Source organism: Rousettus aegyptiacus, unplaced genomic scaffold (genome assembly GCF_014176215.1).
Source record: "Rousettus aegyptiacus isolate mRouAeg1 unplaced genomic scaffold, mRouAeg1.p scaffold_m13_p_9, whole genome shotgun sequence".
Taxonomy (NCBI): Eukaryota; Metazoa; Chordata; class Mammalia; order Chiroptera; family Pteropodidae; genus Rousettus; species Rousettus aegyptiacus.
In genome coordinates this window covers 85026428-85044630 of record NW_023416312.1, presented here as the reverse complement: position 1 = coordinate 85044630, position 18203 = coordinate 85026428, and the positions used below count along the sequence as shown (strand labels likewise).

Below are 18203 nucleotides of genomic sequence, written 5' to 3'. Positions count from 1 at the left end.
GGATAGAATTAGTCTACGAGGTGCAAACTTCCTTAAATGTTATCATCCAACTCACACATCACCATTTTATTGACAAGACTATCATCTAAGACAACACAGTTTAGAACACACAGAAGATCAGCACAACTTAGAACAGGCAGGTGTAAAGTAAGGTACTTATTAAATCAGGAAATCTGGAGAGAGGGCTTAACTGTTTTGTAAGTGAGGATGAAATTAGAGGTCAGTAACAACAACTTGTTGTGGTGCGATCAAATTTAAGACCCACGGAGCCAATTGAGATTAATTATGAGCCTTTATTAGCCAGCCAGCGACTGATTCTCCCCACTAGAGAATCAGCCCCGAGCCTCTAGAAGGAATAGCATAAAAAGCCCCAAAACCCCCTCTAGCAAGCAAGCAGGTTTACAGAAGCAGAGGCTGGCCATTAACATATCTTTACACAGGATAACTACACCCTTAACATTAGCATATCTTTGCACAGAAGATCTCCTAGAACTACACCCTTTTTAACATTAAACAATGGAAGCAGAAGTTTGCCATTTGAAAATTTCCCACCCTTAGCAAACTCACTATAAGCTATTCTAGGTTGTCGCTCCTATTTTTATTTAAATATACCGTTGCAAAATCTAATACATGCTGTAGGTTCAGTCATTCTCACTACTTGCTATTATCTTCATGATGTCCTGTATTTAAAACCTCTTTCAGGTGTTATAGAAACAAGAACACTATGGCCTTTCTTGCTTCCTATCATCAAAAAATACTCTCCTTAACTGGAGCTGCTCAGAGGTTTCTTCTCTAACTTTTTCCAGTCCAATAGTGTGGGTTCCACATTCTTTTCTAAATATGCAAAAGTAATCTGTTTGATAATGTTGTCCGGACTATTGCTGGAGCACAGTGTCAGGTTCACTGCTTTGCACTTTCCGGAATCCACCCATATGTGTGTCTATATTTAGTTACCACCATCAACATTTCCCATCTCTTACATGTTTAGCCAACTTTTGTGTGGTCTGTTGTTTTGACCTTGCAGTGAAGTTCTAAGCATGCATGGGGCCAAAAATAAATAATTAAAAAATTATCTGCTCGCTGCAGTCAGTAACCTCTTCAACCTGTGTAGATTCATGTTGTTTAATAATTTCCTCCATGAAGTATGCATAACATGACTATCCAGGACAGAATATCAGAAAGAGAGGATGTTACAAAAGGTGACAAGGGAGTGTGGTGAGAAGGGCCTGAGGATAACCCCATGACAATGGAATTCTCAGCTTATTTACAAAGCTCTGCATATGTTAGCATCTGGTGCAATAGCCCTTGTTTAAGCAGCAGAGTAGGAGAGTGTGTAGTGCAGTGAGCCTGGATTATAAACTCTGGGGAGGGGCCCTTGTCTATTTTGTTTATGATTGTGGCCCCAAGTGCCTAGAACAATGCCTGACACACAATAGGAGGTCAAGAATTATTTGTTTAGCCCTTTTCTTCAGCTTCCAGTAAGGTGCTCAGTCCTTCAGAGGTAGCTCAGGCCGCATTAGGGTGACCAGCACTGTGTCTGGCAGCGCTCACCCAGCATTCTTCTGCTCCATGGCCTCTGTCTGACATCTCGCCTGCATCTACTCAGCCTTCATCCTGAAAAACAACGAGGTGATGGGTCACGGAGGATAAAATCAATGCCCTCATTAAAGCAGCTGGTGTAAATGTTGAACCTTTCTGGCCAGGTTTGTTTGCAAAGGCTCTAGCCAATGTCAACACTGGGAGCTGCATCTGCAATGTAGAGGATGATTGACCTGCCCCAGCAGCTGCTGCTGCACCAGCAGGAGGTTCTGCCCCCTCCACCACTGCTGCCTCAGTTGAGGAGAAGAAAGTGGAATCAAAGAAAGAAGAATCTGATGAGTCCAGTGATGACATGGGCTTTGGTCTTTTTGACTAAGCCTCTTTTGTAATATGTTCAATGAAAAGCTGAACTCTGCAAAAAAAATTTGTTAAAATATAGTACAATAAATAGCATCATAATGTTGCTTAAAGAACAAAACAAGAACAAAAAAATTAATGAACTCATTGGTGCCCTTCGAAGAACTTATTGGTACTCATTTGAAAAGGGGTTAAAAGAAGAGAAAAGAATGAAGCATTTACCTTCTTTTCCTACATAAACTATACCCAGAGGGGGACAAAATATATTATGAGGGGAATATTCAGTTTATAATAAACATTCCAGTTAATAAATGCAGAAAGACTGACAGGATTGGGATGCCAACATTTTGCATCCCTTCATAAATCAATGGGTCTAGGCGTTGGTCATCAATTGCATTAACATCATAAGAGTGATGAGACAATGTGTGCTTCCTGACAACCTACAAACCACCACCTATGAAGTAATTTGGCTATAATAATCCAACCTGAAGCTGATCAAGTTTCTCTTTCTAACTTCTAATTGACAGGAAATCTGGGGAACAAAGGAGTATGTTACAATTAGTAAAATTCAGATTGCGGGAAACTGGAAAAGATGAATGCAAGAGGTAAAACGAAGAGAAAGAGGAAGAGGAAAAGGAGGACCTTATAGATTTAAAAGGCTTGAGAAATGTAGTAATTAATTGCAATTAATGAATTTGAATTTGATCTTGATTTAAACAAATAAATTACTTAAAATGTTTTTTAAAAAGAAATAATTGTTGATGAATGGATGGTGGAAAGTTGAAGGAAAGCTGCAGCTTGACAGGCATGCCTGTGCTCAGGAACTGGCCCAAGCTACAGGGCAGCAGGACTAATTTTAGTTCCCACCTGCTGGTGGAAATAGAGCTCCAAATATTTTGCCAGGTTTGATGGAATTAGTATATGTTCCATTTCAAAGCTGTAAAAAATAGATGGGAAGTTTCAAGTGCTCTAAAATATTCACTGAGCTGGGAGAGCCAGATTCTTACCATGCCTGTGCCAGTAACTTGCTATGAGACAGGCATAGTGTTGCTCTTTCTCTAAACTTGTTTCTTTGAACGTGCAATGAAGGGATTGTGTCTATTGCTAACAAAATTCCCTTCCACTTTGCATATTCTGTGATTAGAAAAGCTGTCCATTTCTCAGAAATTTGACCAAGATTAACTCTGATTGATCAATGAGAACTATTTGTTACATGAACACTATGACACTTCCCGCACTACACCACTGAAGAATCTTCCTTGACTGCAGGAGAAAGACAACTGCCTTGGTCCAATCATTGTGCATTGATGGAACTTGGGTTTTCTTGTGAATTGGAAGTTTTTTTCCTGTTAAAAGGAAAGGGACCACAATGACCCAGAAGCATTTTGATTTACTGCCCCCCTCAACTCTGCCCGAGGGAACCAACTGAGTGAACGTTGTTGAACTCCCACCTGCTGGGGCAGTGTGAGCTGACTGGAACTCATTAGACCAAAGAGCAGCCAGCACATCAGAGTTTCCAGAACTGCTGAAGGGCTGAGCAAGTTCTTTCTGACCCAGGGAGCATGCTCACGTGAGTTTCCTTATCTGAGCCTCAAGGTAAGTCCAACGCTGTACCTCGTAGCTCCCTGGGGTTCCAATCAGAACTCCCAAGCAAGAGTGAAGACCCCCAAGACCTGTGATATAGGCAGGACAAGCAGTCCTGGTTTTCCCAACTGTAGAACCCTCCCACACAAGCCAGGCACCATCTCCAAGATTCTGTTCATTCGTGTGCTGGGAGCTGGAGGATGGCACGGTAATCTAAGCAGACTCCTTGAGGGAACAAGGACAGCCTTTGGTGATGGTGGTTTAACTACACCCAAAATGGAGGCTTATTTAAGGACAGGATCAAATCATTCAGAAAAAAAAATATTTGTAACTTCCAAGGGTTCTGTTTGAGAATGTGTTGTAGGAGGCTGCAGCCTGGCAAGTGACCCAGAGCTGAACACTGTTGAAATATTTGAGCATCAAGGGCAGTTAGAATTGATAGTTTAAAGAGGGAATATTAAAGTGGAAAAAGGTGTCAACACGAGGTGGCCAAGTTCATTGGAGAGCTTATACAGTGTTAGGAGAGAGAAAATGTGAAATCTGCCCAATAAGCAATCAATCCTGCCTTACCCCACTGATTGGGGTGTAACTTCTTCGATACAGGTTACCTTCTAGTTTGGTGATGGATCATCACTTGATTTTCTGAATTGTGCTGATTCCAAATTAATTTCTTACCTCATTTGCTTATTTTTGGTTTCTATCCCACCCTTCTTCCAAAGGTTTGGAGGCAACTTCTTTCCAAGTTAAGTTTCAAAGCAGGACCACTTTGAAAGATCTTTTCACATTGCTATCAGCCTCCAGACCTGGCCCTGCTGTGGGAGAAGGGCTGGGCCCCAATTCTGCTTACTGAACTATTCAATACAAGTGTTTATGGGGCACCTGTGCATGTAGCTCTGTAATGTGACAAAAGGGAGAGAAAGGCTGTCCCTGTTCTTTCTACTTGACTCAATCCACTCCCAGGAACTCGGGAACTTTAAGGGGTTGGGAACGAAGGTGAGAAGTTCAGAATAAAGGGGAACATGTGGCAATTAGGAACTTAGGAACCTCCTATAGATACTGAAAGATGGAGGTGGTCCTTTTAGAGATTACTACCATGCTTCCCAAACTGAGGTCCGCATACCTTCCGGACTCCAAGACAGTGTACTAGGGGTAGGGTGGGTGAGCTTGGCCTCCTAGTGTTGACACCTTTTTCCACTTTAATATTCCCTCTTTAGACTATCAAACCATAAGACAAACATGTCTTGTTACTTAAAGATATTGATTAGAGTGTGGAGGCAGGGAAAGAACTCTTTTTTTTCTTTTAAACCTGTTATTTTCATGTTAAAACAAGCACATGTGCATTTTAAAACTAAAAACATGAGATTTCAAAGAAATCCCTGCCTGTGGAAGGCTGCTTCAAATTCTGCTCTGACCAGCCTTCCTCACCCCCTTCAGTGACATTTGTATAAGCTTTGATGGATAGTTCAATGGGGAAATTTATGAAGCTCTAAGACAACTGTGCAACACAGTGCTGTCTGATAGAAATACAACAATGTGCACCACATGTGTAAACTAAATTTTCTAGTAGCCACATAAAAAAAGGAAAAAAAAAGAACAGGTGAACTTAATTTTAGCAACACTTTTTAAACCCAATATATCTAAAATATCATTTCATCATGTAATGAGCATTTTAAAATTTATTATGATTTATTATGAGATAGTTTACATTCTTTTTTTTTCAAACTGAAATCTCTAAAATATGAAGTGTATTATACTCACCACACATCTCAATCCAGATTAGTCCTATTCACAGTGCTCAGTAGTCACTTGTGGAAACTCTATTGGGCAGTGCTGGCTTCACCTGCTCATTCTACAAATGAGGAAATAAGGCCATGCCCTGAGGTTACAGCTTATGGTCTGCCTGCCTAAACTTCCCCAACAAAACTTTGGATTCTTCTCCCAGATCTTTTTTCTTTATGCTGTGACTGTTCTCTTACTTTGAGAGGCAGGCAGACAGACAGACAGACAGACAGGCACACACATGTACGCATGTACAAACACATAGTATTTGCTCATATTCTTTGCCTTTTATATTACACATTCTCTTCAGTGCCACCTTCTAAGCCTCAGACAAATCAAAAGTCTCTATCCTGTGGCCTGTTGTTCAGAGTCCAGCCTTCCAGCCTTTCAGACCAGACAATCTAACCCCTGGTCAGAAATTAATGGGTGCTAATGGGTTCATGAGTGAAAGTCCCCTCCATTCCCACTACAGCTCGCTGCACACACACACTCATGCATTTTAAGAGGACTTCTGGAAATTGGAACTTATCCCAAGTCTTGACCGTGGGAAATTTTACACACTGGGAAGCTCTTTTAAGATTGTGGTTGTTAAACAGTATTACAGGAGCATGAATAGTCATTGTTTAAATAAATGAGAAAATACTGTGACTATAAGGAAGAAAAGGAAACTCACCCACAATCCCTCTACCTAAACATAGGCTCTGCTCCTAGTATTTCCTTCCTGCAGGAGGTTTTTTGATGGGTCTTATACACTTACAAGGAGGTCCAGCTATGATTAAGCCCTGGGGCAGTAATGCTCACTTGGTGTATTTCCCACAGTGCAGGCTGCTTCAAGTGTAAACTTCCCAGCCCCTTCCTATAGGAGCCTATCCTTAAAAACATAAAATCAAATGGAGACTATATCACTCTGCTTCCTTCTTTCCATCTCCAGTGCAGCCTGAGACTGTCCCCTCCTCTGCAGGCGGGGAGCTCCTCTCCTGGGGCAGTTGTGCATAGGAGCCCAAGCTGCTGAAGCAGGAAACACTGCGGTGGGGGCTTGCATTGTCTGCCTCTGAGACAGGGGCAGCTTGTGGAGGTTCCTTGACCCCAGTGGCCCCAGGCTGACCCCCTGCCAGAGGAGAGCAGCTCGACTGCCAAGAATGCAGTGAAATCCCGCTGAGGCTGGAGCCACTACCCGAGAAAATGTGCGGAATGCCATTTGTTAAGACACCCTGGCCTTTGCACAGAAAATCTCTTCGGGCTTCAACAAAGGTAGGACGCATTATTTCAGGACTAAGGGTCTGATCCAAGTTCTCTTCAGTCTGTCTGAAAAGGAGGACGCTAGCTCATTAAAAACAGAGCAAAACAGCAGTGCTGCAGAGATGACTTGAACTTGACAAAGTCCCCACCCTTTCTCAATTTTGAGCCTGATGTCAAATCTCATGTTAAAAAAAAACAATAACAACAAAAACCCTTGGGCTCTTCAGAAAATGAGTATTCTTATAAGAATACATCCATTGTGATATACAGTGTGAGGAAAAGATTTAGAAATTAATTTTATTTAGAAAATTATTTTATTTAAAAATTATCATTATTATTTTTTATTAACTTGAGGAGATCCAGTTTTGGTGATGGGGGAGTGTGTGCACTGGGGAGAGGCATGAAGTAAAGTAAAATCAGAATTAGACTGGAACTACCTACCATCTGCCTAATACTTTACAGGCTACAAACATTTTGAAATAAAGTCATTTTTCAGGTATTTAAATACATTGTATCCCTGGAAATAACATAAGAAGTGCAGGCTGTTATTATGGTGAAATGAGAAAACCGAGGCCACTGGGATGTAAAGAGATTAGTTCATCTAACAAGGCTTAGGCTTTGCTGACATAGTGATAAGAATACACTCCTCATCATCCTCATCTGTTATCAATAATAGCTGACACATACAGTGCTTCCTTTGTGCTAGGACTTTGAACATGTTTTCTCATTACACTAACCATAGTCCTGTGGGATAAGGTATTATCCTTCCCATTTTATAAATAAGGAAACTGCAACACAGGAATGTTCAGTACCTTGTATAGTGTCACACATCTAGTATGTGTCAGAGCATGCATTTGAATACATACCTCTCCAACTCCAAATCATGGCTCCTATCACCTTTTCTCCTTAGCAGAATGAAAAGAACATTTGAGAAATGCACATACTGGCCTATTGTGTCATGTTTGACCTCAATACATATTCATTCTTTAGCATGTATTGAATGACTGTATGTATGGCTGTGTGTGACCACTATGTGTATGGTTGTGTATGGCTGTGTATGGCTCTGTGTGTGTGTGCATGTGTGTGTGCACACGTGTGTGTAGAGGAGATGGTGGTGGTGAGAGGTGAAAAAGAAGAGATTTTCAAGACATTTGTGATACTGTCCCTGTCCTCGTTTTGTTTATGCTCTAGGGCGATAGGCAAATGCACAAATGTCTAAAGAGGTAGACTTGCAAAAGGGCTCATGGGAGGTATTGGTAATTACAGGGGGATCCAGTGCCTCAGCTTAATGTTAGAAGTGGGAGAGGGAATAATCTCTTTCCTGGTAACAGCAACAATGCAAGCAACAATGGGGGATGGTTGCTCATGGCACCACACAGAGCAAGGTCAGGGAACAGCAGGAAGCTGCATGTGGTTGGAATATGAAGTGTGGAGACTTAAAACAGTGAAAGATGAGTTCAGAAAGGCAAGTTATGTCCAGCTGTTTGAACAGAATGCTGAGGAGTTTAACTTTTATTCTGTAGGTGATGGGGAACCATTGAATGATTTTGAGGAGAATGAGAGAATGATGTGATGTGCTATGCTTTCTAAGGAAGAGTGTAGGAAAGGCTGGGGAAAGCAGGGCTTCCTTCCTTCTGGAGGCTCCATTGGAGAATCTATTTCCTTCCCCTTTCCAGCTTCTAGAGGCTGCCTGTATGTCTTAGTGAATAGCACCTTCCTCCACCTTCAAAGCCAGAAGTGCAACATTTTTAAATCTCTCTCTGACTTCTGCTTCCATTGTCATAACCCTTTCTCTGATTCTGGTCTTCATGTTTTCCAAATATATAAGGACCTTGCAATGACATTAGGTCCACCTGGATAATCTCCCCAACTCAGGATCCCTAATCACATCTGCAAAGTCCCTTGTGTGATATAAAATAACAGGCTCTGGGGATCAGGAAGTGGATATCTTTGGAGGGGGCATTATGTCGTCTTCCAAGCCTAAACTCCTTTAAATCATCTCTTTCTCAAACACCTTATAGAAAAATATCAGGTATAACTATTTAGGTTTTCTTCCCAGTACTTGATGAACCTCTAGTGGAGATATCATATGGGCCAATAGTGATACTTTCCGTGACTCTCCCCTACTGCTCACAGGAAACTCTGATAATGAGATATGGTCATTAACTTAAAAAAGGAGCTACTTGAGACCCCTGAGTGGGCTGCTCCTGACCTAAGAATTAAAAGAAACTCAAAAGAGCTTAATTTAAAGACTTTTACTGAGCTGCTATTTTATTTTTTATTTTTTTTTTGGCCAAGGGTTATGCTAGGTGCTAGGGACATAACCCTGAATAAGACTTGGCCCTGCTCGCAAGATATTCACAATCTAGTGAGGAAGGTAAACAGATTAACAGTGCAATCCCATGTGACAAATATCCTCATGGCTGTGTAGCCTCCAGAAGGTTGAAGCCTACATGAAGCCCCTGGGGAGACCTCAGGTGCTGAGCTGGCTCAAAGGAAGGAGAAATCAATAAAGAGCTAACATACATTGAGAGTTTTAAAATTAACCTAAGAATTTTACATATGTGAACTCGTTTAATACACATATCTATAATTATGACCATTTCACAGATGAGAAGCCTGAGGCACAGAGAAGTTAAGTGACTTGTCTAAGGTCATACAACTGGCAAGTGGCAGAGCTGGAATCCAGGCAGACTAGCTTCAAAGACCATGCTTTTCACCACAATGTTATAATGTTTCTTAAATAAAAATTATACTGCCTGGCTCCCAGGGGCTTGGAATTACTGAGGTAGATCTTAACACTGAAGTAGAGCCACCTCTGACTTCAGAGTCCCTGAACGATTTGTTCTTGGAAACAATGTTGAGCTGTAGCCTGGAAGCTGGTGTTCCCTTGTTAGCTCTGAAGATGTCTGAGGCAGCAAAGAGCTCACAGGGTTCCTCTGAGCAATTGTAGCTTTATTGTAGTCCCTGGGGATTGTTAGGCCTTAGAACTTGGCTATTTTCATGTTACTCTAGCCTCTCTGGGACTGCAAACTGATTTTCTTGTTTTGCCTAACAACAAAGACAAACAAACAGGAAAAGCAAATGGGATGATGAAAAGAAAAATTCACTGACTGTATTTTTTAAAGTAAGCAAAGTGTTTTTAGCACTCTGTGAACACTTCTTTTGTTTGGGGCTTAACAAAGAGTTGACTAGATAAATATCTTGACTGAATGCTAGGCCCTCTTAATTTCATCCATTTGAATTTCATATGTGGGTTGAGTTAAAGCTTCTTTTGCTCTAGCTATGAATAAATGGTTTGCTGAGCAAATTAAAGGTGTAAACCCAAATTCCTGGAGAAATTATAGAGAACAAATGTCTCAACTCCCCTCAAGCATTGCAGACATATACACTGACATAAAAAAAATACTCATTAAAAATAATTCTTACTCATTCAGCAAATCCTCCAAGGAGTTCTCTGTAATTGTTTTGTTAGGCTAAACCTAATGACTGTATGAAAACCTTGGAGCCAGCTTGTGGGGTCTGGCACACCCCATCTCTGCTTTAGATCACTTTGTGTATGCATACAATGAGCTTTAGGGCTTTAGCATTCCTCGACTTTTGGTTTAGTTATTTTATTAACTGTTTTCAAAGAAGTCTTTAAAAGACTCATCCCTCTCATATTTTATGGCATTATTTGAGCTAAGTGTATTTGGAATATATTGCAGCAGAGGCTCTGGAAATAAGGTAGTGGGTTTTGGATTCTCAGGGCAGCCAGGAAGAAGAAAATGATAACTTATAAAGGAAAACCCATTAGATTATTGTTGGACATCTCACTGCAGACCTTACAAGTCATAAAGGAATGGAATCAAATATTTAAACTATTAAGTGAAAGGAACTACCAGCCTAGAATAATGTATCCAGCTAAGCTCTCCTTTAGATATGAAGAAGAAATTAATATCTTTCCAGACATCCCAAAATTCTCCACTATGAAGCCTACACTATAAGAAATATTGAAAGAGGTCAGCTCACCTAAAACAAAATGACAAAAAAATACATATTTAGAAGTAAGGTGACTCTCAGGCAAATAGAAGCAGAAGAGTACAACCCTTACTAAGAACAGAGCATTATAAGCTTAAACAACAAGAAGAGAATTGCTATAGCAAGATAGTAATGAATGTTCAGTATACATAGGGACAAATTGAGATAATAATGACTGAAAAGGGGAGGATTCAAAGATCCAAATTTGCAAAGAGGAATGGAGATAAGACACACACAGAAGAAAATGGACGACTGTATATATATATATATATATATATATATATATATATATATATATATATAACTATCCTTTTCATATTTGTAATGGTAACCACACACCAAAGATTCTGAAGTATATTACATAAAACAAGAAGAATCAGAGGCAAAACACACAAAAGCCAACCAAAATAAAGAACACAGAAACACAAGGACAAGTAAGCAATGGAAACACTGAGCTACAGAAAGCAAAAGATGAAATGGCAATAAGAAGACATCATAATTCAATAATCACCCTAAATGTAAATGGACTGAAATCACCAATAAAAAGGCACAGAGTAACAGAATGGACAAAAAATAAAACCCAACCATATGCAGTCTCCAGGAGACACATATCAGCTCAAGAGACAAATATAGGCTCAAAGTGAAAGGGTAGAAAATGATATTTCAAGCAAATGGCATTCAGAGAAAAGCAGGAGTAGCAGTACTAATATTGGATGAAATAGACTTCAACATAAAAAAGGTAAAGAAAGATACTGAGGGACACTTCATAATGATAAAGGGAATAATGCACCAAGGAGACATAACACTTATTAATATCTATGCTCCCAATCAGGGAGCCCCGAAATATGTAAAGTAATTACTAACAGAACTAAAGGGAGAAAGAGACCTAAACACTATCATAGTTTATCCATAACACTGTAGGATATGGACGGATTATCCAAACAGAAAATCAGTAAGGAAATAACATCCTTAAATGACACAGTAGGCCAAGTGGACATAATGACATATACAGAGACTTCCATCCCAAAAGGGCTGCTTATATATTTTTCTCTAGTACACATGGAACATTCTCAAGAATCAACCACATACTGGGACACAGAGATAGCCTCAACAAATGTAAAAAGGTTGAAATCATACCAACCATATTCTCTGATCATAATGCTTTGAAACTAGAGATCAAATGCAAAAAGAAATCAGGAAGAATCACAAATACATGGAGATTAAACAACATGCTATTGAAAAATAACCAGGTCAGAGAAGAAATAAAAAGAGAGATCAAGACATACATAGAAATGAATGATAATGATAGTATAACATATCAAAACTTTTGGGACAGGCAAAAGTGGTTGTAAGAGGAAAGTTCACATCATTACACACCTATCTCCAAAAGCAAGAACGAGCCTAAATAAACAACCTAATGCTTTATCTAAACAAACAAACAAACAAACAAACAAACAAACTAGAAAAAGAACAAATGAGCCCTAAAGTAAGCAGAAGGAAAGAAATCGTCAAAATTAGAGCAGAAATAAATGAAATAGAAAACAAACAAACAAATAGAAAAAAATAAATGTAGCAAAGAGCTGGTTCTTTGAAAAGGTTAATAAAATTGACAAAACTCTGGCTAGACTCAATAAGGAAAAAAGAGAAAGGACACAAATAAACAAAGTCAGGGATAAAAAGGGGGAATTACAACTGACATCGCAGAAATACAAAAGATCATGAAAGAATACTTTGAAAAAGTATATAATAACAAATTTAATAACCTAGAAGAAATGGATCAGTACGTAGAAAAACACCTTCCTAGACTGAATCAAGAAAATCTGGAAACTCGAAATAGACCGATCAACAGTATGGAAATGGAAAGAATCATCAAAAAACTACCAAAAAGTAAGAGTCCAGATCCAGATGACTTCACCAGTGAATTCTATCAAACATTCAAAGAAGATTTAATACCTCTTCTCCTCAAACTCTTCCAAAAAATTGAAGAGGGGGCTATACTTCCCAACTCATTTTATGAGGCCAATATTACTCTGATACCAAAACCTGGCAAGGATAACACACAAAAAGGAAACTACAGACCAATATCTCTCATGAACACAAATACAAATATCCTAAATAAGATACTAGCACCAAATAGAGCTACATATTAAAAAGATCATAAACCACGATCAACTGGGCTGCATCCCAGAGCCACGGCGATGGTTCAACATACACAAATCGATTCCTGTGATACACCACATAAACAAATTAAAAAATAAGAATCATAGGATCATATCAATAGATGCAGAAAAAGCCTTAAACAAGATACAGCATCCATTTATGACCAAAATACTTAACAAAATTAGTACAGAAGGACATAACCTTAACATAATAAAGGCCATATATGACATCCCCCCTTGGCCAACATTATACTTAATGGTGAAAAACTAAAAACCTGCCCTCTAAGATCAGGAACAAGGCAAGGCTGTCCACTATCACCATTGTTATTCAATATAACATTGGAGGTCCTAGGGAGTGCAATCAGACAAGAGAAAGATATAAAAGGCATCCAAATAAGAAATAAAGAAGTGAAACTGTCACTATTTGTGGATGACATGATTCTTTATATAGAAAACCCTAAAGACTCCACAAGAACACTACTAGAAACAATAAGCAAATACAGTAGTTTCTGGATACAAAATCAGCATTCAAAAATCCATAGTATTCTTATACTCTAATAATGAACTGTCAGAAAAAGAAGTGGAAAAATAATTCCTTTTGCAATTGCAACAAAAAAATAAAATACATATAGGCATAAATTTAAGGAAACATGTGAAGGATCTATACAATGAAAACTACAAGACACTATTAAAAGAAATCAAAGAAGATACAAAGAAACAGAAAGATATTCCATGTTCATGGATTGGGAGAATCGACATAATTAAAATGACCATATTACCTAAAGCATTACACAGATTAAATTTGATGCAATCTTCATCAAAATCCCATTGGCATTTTTTATAATAAATAGAACAAAAGACCCCAAATTGCCAAAACCTTCCTGAGAAAAAAGAACGAGGGTGAAGGCATCACTCTGCCCAACTTCAAATTATACCACAAAGTGACAGTAATCAAAACGGCATGGTATTGGTAGCAAAACTAGTGGAACAGAATCAAGAATACAGAAGTAAACCCATATTTATATGGACAAATAATTTTTGACAAAAACGCCAAAAACATAGAATGGAAAATGGAAAGCCTTTCCAATAAATGGTGCTGGGAAAACTGGAAGGCCACCTGCAAAAGAAGGAAATTAGACTGTTGTGTATCACCACAAACCAAAATTAACTCAAAATGGATTAAGGACCTGAATATAAAACCTGAAAAAATAACTGCATAGAAGAAAACATAGGAACTAAAGTCAAGGACCTTGGACTTAAAGAGGATTTTATGAATTTGACCTCTAAAGCAAGAGAAATTAAAGCAAAAATAAGTGAATGGGACTACATCCAACTAAAAAGCTTCTGCTCAGCAAAAGAAACTGTCAACAAAATAAAGAGACAACCATCCAAATGGGAAAATATATTTGCAAGCAATGCCTTTGATAAGGGCCTAATATCTAAAATATACAAAGAATTCATATGACTCGGTAACAACAAAAAAACCAAATGATCCAATCATAAAATGGGCAGAGGACCCAAATGGAAACTTCTCCTAAGAAAACATACAAATGGCCAACGAATATATGAAAAAATGCTCAACATCACTAGCTACCAGGGAAATGCAAATCAAAACCACAAGGAGATACCATCTCACACCTGTTAGAATAGCTGTTATCAATAGGATAAGTAATAGTAAATGTTGGATAGGATGCTGAGGTAAAGGAACCCTCATACACTGCTGGTGGGACTGCAAATTGGTACAGCCACTATGGAAAAGAGTATGAAAGGTCCTCAACAAACTAAGAATGGATCTACCATATTATCTAGCAATCCCTCTACTGAGTATTTACCTCAAAGACTTGAAAACTTATATCCGAAAAGATATATTTGCACACCAATGTTTGTAGCAGCACTATTCGCAGTGGCTAGAACAGGGAAGCAACTGAAGTATTTTACAATAGATGATTGGCTAAAGAAGCTGTGGTACATATATACAATGGAATATTTCTCAGCCATTATAAAAGCGATGAAATACAGCCATTTGAGACAACATGGATGGACCTTGAGATAATCATGCTAAGCAAGATAAGCCAAACTGAAAAAGTTGAAAATCACATGATATCACTAATATGTTGGATATAAACCTAAAAGCGACAAATGAACAGGAAAAACAAACAGAGACTCATGGACATGGACAATGGACTAGTGGTTTCCAGATAGTAGGGTGTGGGGGAGGAGGGAGCTAGGTAGACTGGTTAAAGGGGGTCAAATATAGGGGGACAGGAGGAGAGTTAAGTGGATAAAGGGGATCAAATATATGGTAGCTGAAGGAAACTGGACTTTGGGTTGTAAACACACAATAGAATATATAGGTGTCAAATTATAACATACACCTGAAAATTATATAATTGTATTAACCAATGTTACCCCATAACCTTAAACAATAAGTAAGTAAATAAATAAATATTTTTTTAAAAAGCCATCCATGTAACATGTAAATTAATGAATAAATGAGTAAGTAGTAAAATACTGACAGAATGAATAAATGGCTGTAAGTTGCTTCCTGATATGAATATATGTTTATCATTTCATAGTGTAGATAGCTCTATATAACTATATCTGTCTACAGAGAGTTAACTATCTGATAAGGATAGCTTATGGGGTACGTAAGACCAGATGTCCCAAGATTAGACAGATGCCCTCTAACTCAAGAAGCAACCTACATAAGTCAGCTTTAAAGATTTTTGCTATTGGACCACTTGAGGCTTTGCAGCTAATAGGCAGATCCCCTCCTCCTAGGGACAGAGTTTGAGAGATGAGGTGCCATGAGCTTAGTGTCAACAAAGCCTTCTTCATACCACCACTTGTATTTGTCATGTATGTTGTCATATGTACTTATAAGATGTGTACCTGCATGGGTGGTTGAGATAAGAAAGAAGGGTGAGTTGAAGGATACCGGAAAATGTGCAAAGCATGGAGGGCATCAGACCTTTTCAGAACAGGGCTCCACTGGAGGTCATGGTATCAGCTTTATCTAAGGCTGACAAAGAGTGAGAAAGCCCCTATTGAGCCTCTATTTCCTCCAACACTAGGAGGGAGACAGGTAGGAACAGCTAAGTCAATAAGGTGGGAAGTCTGGGGGAGGCAGTAGAAACAGAGCTGATGTCAGAGCCAGAGACACCATCCTGAATGACACTGTCACCTTATTAATTAATTAATTAATTAATTAAGAAAATTTATTGACACTGTTGCCTTTTGGTGTTGTACAGATAGGAGTGGCTATAGACTTTGGGTACCTAGCCCAGAGAATATCCTGTGGCTTTACCCCTAGAAGGGAAACTTTTGACTAGGGACTTCTCACTTGTTGAGGTCTTGTATAACAGCAGTCATGGGGATTTGGTTGAGTTTTCATGAATCACTAACCTGACAGGGAGTTCTGATGTTTCTCTTTGGATTCTAAATGGAAGTTATGTATCCATGGAGATAGATAAATTATGATAGATGGTAAATTAGATAGATGATAGATAGATAGATAGATAGATAGATAGATAGATAGATGATAGATAGATAAATAGTTTCTCTGAAAGTTAATTTCATGATTGTGGCCCATTAAACATATTTCTTCATAATCAAGCATGAATTCAAATCATGTGATGTATGGTGCCATTAAATAACCTGGTTTGGGAGCTGAGATCCTGGGTCTCAGCCTGTGACATTTTGCATGCTTCCCAACCTCTCTGGACAGCAGCTTCTTCTTCTATAAAATAATGAAGCTGGTCTAGATGATTCCCACTGCCCCTTTTAGCATGAGATTCAATGATTATATGGCTGGTAAATGTAGATATTCTTCTGAGGCTCTTTGTGATTTTATGCAAACCACAGAGGTCAAATGGGCCCAACCTCTTGGGTTTGAAGGAGGAAGTATAGTACACTATTTATGATTCCCTTGATTCTGAAGTAGTTGGGTTTGTCAAATATGAAATGAAGAAGGAAATTAAAAACAAGATTAAACTAGACAAGAAGAAAAGATCAAAGCCTCAGAGCTTTATTCCCCAGTTGTGAAGTGCAGCTGTCAGTGACTTCTCCTGTTCTCACTAGCTGGAGACAGGGCCTGAATGGGACTGCTGAATAAGGACTGGGCTTTATTCAATGGCTCTTCCTTACCCTTTAAAGGCTGTGCAAAGACAGTCAGCTGGTTCCATGCTGTGACCAGGCTGACTGCGCTTACATGAATGACAAGGGGAAATATTTGAAATTGAGACAGGACATGTGTTTTCCAGAATTATGATAACCACTAGTTCCTGTAAGCCCAGGGAAGGCCCTCTGTAATATTGCTGAGGTCCCTATGGAAACCTGGTTTTATAGCTCTGTTCCCCAGCCTCATACTCCTGTAGTCCTCACTCAGTGTTTGGTAGCATTTAGAAGGCCTTGGTAATCACTGAAAGCAAATGATAGAACACAGATTTTGAAAAGAACAGCTTTGCTATTGCCAACATCATGGGCATTGTTTGTTAGACTTTGTTGTTTTTGAGCAGGGATAGAAAGAAGAAGGAGGAATTTGATCAAGCCCTTACAGCCACAAGACCTAGATTTTGGAGCTGGGCCAGCATCTGCCAGGGCTAAAGCAAAACCTTTCTTTCTTGGGCTTTCTTTGCCCACTGCTTCTTGGTGTTCGCTGCAGCCACATGGAGGTGAACACAGAGATTCTGTATGGTTTTCAGGCCCCTCTTGGTTTTCTTGTCATGTAGTTTACTTAAAAAAAAAAGAACTAAAGAGCAAAAATGAATTCTCAGGAAAGCTCTTGTGAAGCACTGCATTATAGACAAGGGTGTGTCAAGTGTAGACTCAAGGTCTAGAAAGTCTCTTCCACAATGACCATTCTAGGATTGTTTTGATGTCATTGTATGCTATAGAAGAAAAAAGCCAATATTTTCTTCAGTGATAATTAGTCATTTGATTAATGTTTAATTTTGAAATTCTGAAAACTGTTGCAAACTTCTCATCCGATCAAAATGTCACACACAACATGTATAACATGAACTTGAAGTCCTTGCAGAGGATTGGGGGTACTTCCTAAGAATTTGGTTATTTCTTCAGATAAACACTAGGTGGCATGGAGAACTTATTAAATAGAAAACACTAATATTATAATTTGGAAAATAGAGGATGGCTTCTCCTTCAATTTGCAGTAATTGTAAAATCTTCCCATCAAAGTTCATTACAAAAGCATCAGCAATATGGCTAATGTTGCTTATTGAGGCATTCTCAAATAGAACTGGGCTGGAGGAATTTGTTCATAAAATCTCCTTTTATAATCTTTTCTTGAGTATTTTTCTATAAACATGATGATAAATTTAAAAATATAATTATTGCCATGACCAGATTCCTTAATAGAAAACAGTCTATTTCTGTCAGTGTGGACGTGCTTTTCATTTGAGAAATCCTGACAGACTTTCCTCCTCCAACTTTTCCTTTATGAAATCAGCCAAGTGGGCAGGGGGTGGGGGGAAACAATGCAGACTCTGTTTACTCTTCTCCAAACAT

General features: G+C 38.8%; 1 pseudogene; it reads left to right on the top strand.

The window, feature by feature from the left end:
- The first annotated feature begins 1329 nt into the window (after positions 1-1329).
- LOC107504383 lies at positions 1330-1963 on the top strand (annotated as a pseudogene).
- The last annotated feature ends 16240 nt before the right edge of the window (positions 1964-18203 follow it).